Source organism: Pteropus alecto, unplaced genomic scaffold, assembly GCF_000325575.1.
Source record: "Pteropus alecto unplaced genomic scaffold, ASM32557v1 scaffold61, whole genome shotgun sequence".
NCBI classification, from domain to species: domain Eukaryota; kingdom Metazoa; phylum Chordata; class Mammalia; order Chiroptera; family Pteropodidae; genus Pteropus; species Pteropus alecto.
The window spans coordinates 9,966,549-9,973,338 of NW_006434835.1; the positions used below are offsets into that span (position 1 = coordinate 9,966,549).

The following is a 6,790-nucleotide window of genomic DNA, read 5'->3' on the forward strand; positions in this document are numbered from 1 at the left end:
TGGGCCAACTAGATATTGAGGATTTGCCCCCTTTGCTAAGTCATCCTTCTGAAAGAGGCTTAATATAATAACAGAAATGATGTTCTCATATTTTCTCTGGTGCTATCTCAGATTTAAATAAATTTGGGAATTAAAAGCCCTTAGTTTGCCTCCTTCTCAAAAAAAGCTTTTTCTTCCTAATTTGAATCACTGCAATATTTGGGCCTTCCTACATTGTTTCTTAATAAGGACAAGGTTTTCTAGTGAATGAAGCTTCTCGTAAAGCAGAAATATGATTGCTTCTCCCTCATCTTATCTGCACCTCTCATGTGGATGAAGCGATGCTTTCCTGATCACTTTACCTGGAAGCTGGATTGTTTTGCCTCTGTATATTTGAAACTTAGATGCATACCCAAAGGACTTTACCATGAAAAGCAACACGTTTAGTACAGGCGTGCCTGTAACCCACTTTAATTAAACTTTAACTCAACTCTAATGGAGAATGTGGTAATGTAATTTTGTGGACCTTGTCGCTTCATTCCAGAGTCCACATATTTAAGCACTTAGCTAGAACTACCTAGAGGAGATATGCATAAAAAAAGAGAGATATAAAGACAGATCATATAAACAGACTATTTTGTTTAAAAAAAGGAAATGAAGAAATAAATGAAAATTATGGGAAGAGAATGCTCTTTCTTCCATTACTTTTTCTCATTTTATTGTACTAAATTTATGTTCAAGTTACACAAAAATTTTTGGGAAATTTGTTTACCGTGTAGGTGTTGTATCCATCACAAAGCATTTTTTCCTGTCTCTAGTATTTTTGATGCCATGGCAACAGAGTGTCATTCTCTAGTCTAGACGCTCACGGGAGAATGCATTGCTCTTTTAATATGGTGAAATTCTGTTTAGGGACTGTTCCAGTCTCTAGGAAACCAATCCTCACTTCACCCAGACAATCTCTGAGTTATAGCTGAACACTCAGCTATCAAATACTCCCCCATTTCTTTATAAGGACATTTTCAACTAACTCTTCCCTGAAGAGAATATCTGTAAATGGAAAGGAGATAGAAGTAAGACGCACTGAGCTCTAAAGGAAAGTTTTTCCTTTCAGCACTTAGAATAGGGACTGTGGCATATAAATGATTCAGCTGAGGTTAATAACCTGAGGCATTGATGCCTTTTGGGGGCTGCAGTCCCTTTGGATTAAGTCTGCTCCTGCCCTTCCACAATGTCACCCTCTGAGTGATTGAGATTTATTCTTCTGGCACAACCTCAAGCTTAATGTGCTTTATCCCGTGAAACGCCATTGGAAAGCAGAATTTGGGGGTCTATAGACATTGGGGGTGTTTGTTGATTCTGAATTACTGGTAGAATAATACCTTCCAATATTTGTTTATTGAAATCTTTTTTTTTTTTTTTTAATGCCATTTTCTGCTTTATAGAGAGTCTGGTATACATTTTCCAGGTTAAGATCTGGTAGAATCTTGTTACAAACATTAATTCTCATCACATAGCAGCACTGAAGGCAATGTTTGGAAGGTTGCTGCAACTCACAAATTACAAGCCTGGTACTCTTTCCTGGCTGCTTCCAGAGCTAAGACTCTCTACTTTACATCTATGTACTTAACCCACAGCAGCCTCGGGTGTCAATACTATTCCCTGGAATAGGTAATTGGGATGAAGGTGGGAACTTCTAGCCAGCATTAAGGCAAAAATCTTTATTAATGTCACTGCGATTTGTTTTTTCTGTGTCCAATGTCCTATCTTGTAGTCCAGACTTCTAATTAAATTTGTTTCATTGCAAGGAACAGTAATCTCCTTCAAACACCCCAAATTGTGAAATAAGAGCGAATTACCTGCAGTCATCAGGAACCACAGTGACTTCGGGGACCAGCTATCCTCCTTGTCTCTCTCAGGGGCCATCTGCTTTCTCTTTCTGACATCTTCCCTGCTTCTCTCTGTGAACCAATTTAATTCTCTTCTCTTTACAGATTGATATCCTTTATTACTCATATTTTCTGCTTCCTTGTGACTTCTCCCTGAGAATGGCTTGCCTTCACCTTAACTTTACTCTTGGCATCCTCTCTTCTTCTAACTCTACCACTGGTTAAATACTTTTCAATGATTTCATTGTATAATTTTCTGAGGAATACCCCACTTAGACTTTCCATGTCAGGACCCGGCTTTCTAAGTACTAGATGAATTTCCATCCTTGAGTTAAGTGTACCATCCTTAATTCAGTCAGTCATAGCTGGGTGGTAGAACAAAAGTCTGTGGCCCTACCCATGGCAATTTAATCTTTCTCTCTCATTTGGCAGGGATGTGGGTGATCGGTTCCCTTAGAAAGACCAATACATTGTCAGCAACATGAAACACAGTAAGTCATTCAACATAGGCTCGCAATACTCATTGTTGTGAATCTGGCCTCTTGAGTGTTAGGTTCCTTTTCTATAAGTCAGGTTGTGACAGTATCTCAGGGCTCCTGTAAGGATTACAGATATAAGTGAATAACACAGTGTTTTCCTTTTTTTTTTTTTTGCAAGGCAACCCTTGGTTGACCTCACAGAATGCAAGGACCTTGTCAGCTTACAATCTCTTATTTTTTTTATTTTTTACACTACAGCAGCTGATCTTCTTAGGTGGTCTCCCATTCAAGTACTAACCAGGCCCGACCCTGCTTAGCTTCCGAGATCAGACGGGATCAGTCTTGTTCAGGGTAGCGTGGCTGTAGACAGTGCTTTCCATTTTTAATCAGGGATGCTGTGATTAGTTACAATAGTAGTGTAATTAGTAATAATAGTTGTATAATTTTAGTAGTAATAGTTACGGTGATAACTAGAGTGTTCTAATAGCACTAGTTGTAGTATTAGTAATAGAAAATAGTAAGAATAGCAGAAATAAGTGAACAGTATTCAGTTAGCAGTAGAATCCTGGCCAGGAGGAGAAAGCTGTGTCTTCTTTAGCCTTTGCTGAGTCTCTGCCTCAAAGACGTGGCTGAAAGTCCAGTTTTTGAGACCAGGTCTGCAAGAAACAAAAATAAAATTAGCAACATTAAGAGGGACAGAGAATTGATTTATTTGTTTCTATAATTGAAGAGTCAGGCAGTGGTCTGGCTTCAGGCTGATTGGGTCTTGAGGATGAAACAACGTTATTAGAATTCTGTAGAGGCCTTTCGTTTCTTGGCGTACTTCCCCATAAATTAATTTTATTCTCAAGCAGACCTTCCTGATATAGTGGGACAAATGACTACTGGCATATCTAGTTTTATCCTTTTAGCTAAGCAATCTTAGAGGAACATCGAGAGAACAAAAACTGCTTGGGCTGGATACTGGAGCTACATATGTAATAGCCACTGTGGCTAGGAGTGGAGGTAGAGTTGGGTACTCCGGCATGATCTAGGTCCCTCTCCAGATCTAAAAGAGGGTTGGGGGAGACTTAGGCCCACCTTCGTCATATGAAGTTAAGATGGAAGTGAGTTAGATCTTCCATAGCAAGAGACCAATAGGAGTAGAAAAGAAGCAAATGTCTACTACACAGTCCTTACAGGTGGATTATTAGCTGCTGGTTGTAAGTCTTAATGAGACGATAAATGCATATTACTGAGGACAGTGGCTGGTTTATATTATGTAATTAATAGTTACCCCTCACCTCTTTTCCCTATTGCATCTTCCATTCTTATGGGGTATTTGGCCCCAATCCCACTCTTTAAAAAATCTGTTTTCCATGGTATAAATTAGATGACGACTTGGCATCGATTTCAAATATCAAATAACCACACATTGAATTCTTAAAGGGTTCTTTTTCAACCCTAGAACTCTATGACTTGAGGCTTTGTTGTTAATAGCTGACACATTGATCCATCTTCTGAGATACATAGCCCTAAATCTCAAAGTCACCTACAGCTTCTCTTTCTCATATCTGCCCCTCTATCAAACAGCATCTTGTATTTTCTTATTTCTACTCCTGTCCTATACATTTTATACATTTCCTCCACCGGGTCCCATGACTAACACTCAAGTTCAGGCCCTCATTTCTTTTTTATTAATTGATCTAAATTTGCATGATTTAAAATTAACTATTTTAAGTGTACAATTCAGTGGCATTTGGTACAGTCACAGTATTGTGCAACTATCCTCTCTATTTACTTTAAAACCATTTTCATCACCCCTAAAGGAGACGCCATGTCCATTATGTAGTCAGACCCCAGTCCTTCCTCTTCCTGGCCTCAGGAAACTACTTTTCTGCCTTCTGTCTCCATGGGTTTATTTATTCTGGATATTTCATATAAATGGAATCGTATGATAAATGACCTTTTGTATCTGGCTTCTTTCATGTAGCATAATATTTTCAAGGTTCATTCATGCCATAACATGTATTTCATCCTTTTTTATGGTTGAATTCTATAGCTGTACCACATTTCGTTTACCTATTCATCAGCCGATAGACATTTGGAAGCCTCTCATGTTTTTACTCTAATCTTAACTATAGACAGAGTCTCCCGCTGGGTTGCTGCATTGCTCAACCACAAGAAGCAATACTCACTTTGTGTTCTGTATGAACAGTCTTCCCTGGAGTTGAACAACACAGAGATTTTGCACCTAACCAGAAGCTTTGTTACATCTTACTTCAAATGCATACTGATGGTGTTGGTCATCTATATTCCTAAAGCCCATCTTCGATCATATTATTCCCTACTCAGAATCCTTTGAGGACCCCCTTTAACTTATATATTATATACTAATAATAGATATAATATATTAAATTCTAGATATGTCCCAGGCATTTTTCTATACCGTTTACTTCTCACAACAAATGTATAAGTACTCTTCTTCCCATTTTATGAATGAAGAAACTGAGTCATAGCATAAGTAAGAATTTACCCAAAGTCACACAGCAAGTAAGTGTTGGGACCAGGATAAAAGCCCTGCTAGTGGCAGACAGACTCCAAGGTAACCCCTAATGAGCCCCACCTGCGAGTGTTCATATCCCAGCATAATCTTCTCTGCATGAGTACTGACTGGAACTGTGACTTGCTTTTAACCAATAGAATATGGCAAAAGGTGATGGGATGTCACTTCCATGATTACCTTATATTGCATAAGTCTCAACTAAGGAGACTGGAGCTAGAGACTCTCCTTGCTGATGAACTAACTGGTCCTATTGGAGAGGCACACATGGCAAAGAACTTTAGACAGCCTCTTTCATCAAGTCAGCAAAAAGCAGGGACCCTCAGTCATACAGTCACCGAGAAATGAATTCTGCCAAAAATCTGAATGGATTTGGAGACAGATTTTTCCTCAGCCTAGCCTCCAGGTGAGAATGCAACCTGGTGGACACCCTGATTTTAGCTCTGTGAGACTCTGTAGAGGACCCAGCTAAGGAGTATCCAGATTCTAGACCCATGAAAACTTGAGATAATAAATGTGCATCATTTTAAGCCCCTAGGACCATGGTAATTTGTTACACAGCTATAAAAAACTAGTACAGATTTTAGTACCTGGATATGGGGTGCTGCTGTAACAAATACCTAAAAATGTGGGAGTAGCTTTGGAATTGAGTAATGGGAAATGGCTGGAAGAATGTTGAGGCATATGATAGAAAAAAGACAAAGGTGCTTTGAACAGACTGTTTGTGAAAATCAGCAATGGAGAACTCTGCTGGTGATCATTCAGAAGGAAGTGAGAAATATGTTTCTGGAAACTAGAGAAAGAAGCATACTTGTTATGTCATGGCAGAAAGCAGAGCAAAATTGTCTCCTTCATTTATGTATAAGTTGAACTTCTAAGTGATGAAACTGTATAGATACCAGGGAGATTTATGACTCTCGCAACTTTATTTGAACTGTTAAGTTTTCCACACGGTGTTCTCTTTGTCTACCAGCCCACTGTGTTCCAGACATATGCAAAACATTCAGTTTCTGGAATTTCATCTGAGCATTTCTACCTCTGTACTTGGGTATAATGGTTTTTTAACATTTATTTTTCTAAAAAAAACTCTCCCCATGTTTCTTCCTTCTTCAAAGCCCAACTCAAATGCTCCCTCATTACTTGAGTGCTTAGGTAGAATTATTCTTTCTCCCTTCTGTGTATTTTGGTCCTCAGTAACTTGGCTGGGGTCAGAGTTCAATGCTTACATGTTGATCGTGCCTGTAAGATTATACCCTTTTGTGTGTGTGCCTTTCTTAAAAATGTTTTTAAACTTCTTTATTAAAGGATAATCGACATCTACACATTTAAAGGGTACAATTTGACAAGTTCTGACATTTGTATACATATGAGAAATCAACACAAAAATAAAGATAATGAATATATCTATCACGACTAAATGTTTCCTTATGGCGCTTTGTAATGACACCCACCACCCTCCTCTCATCTTTCCTTCCTCAGGCAACTAGTGAATAACTTTTTGTCACGATAGATTAGTTTGAATTTTCCAGAATTTTATAAAAATGCAATAATACTGTATGTACTCTTTACTCTGGCTTTCCCCCCTCAGCATGACTAGTTTGAGATTCATTCATGTTGCTGTATGTACTAGTAGCTTATTCTTTTTATTGCTGAGTGGTGTTCTATTGTCTAGATATACCACTGTTTGTTTATGCATTCAACTGTTGAGGAATACGTGGGTTGTTTCTAGGTTTAGGCAATTATAAATAAAGCTGCTATGAATTTTTATGTATGAGTCTTTGTAGAGACATATGCTTTTATTTCTTTTTGGCAAATTCCTAGGAATGGAATGTCTAGAACATATGATAGATGTATGTTTAATTTTTAAGAAACTGTAATACTGTTCCAAATCGACTGTTCCT

At 38.2% G+C, this 6,790-nt stretch overlaps 1 pseudogene; it reads right to left on the minus strand.

Moving 5' to 3' along the window:
• Positions 1-2,596: 2,596 nt before the first annotated feature.
• LOC112478590 lies at positions 2,597-2,715 on the minus strand (annotated as a pseudogene).
• Positions 2,716-6,790: the final 4,075 nt, after the last annotated feature.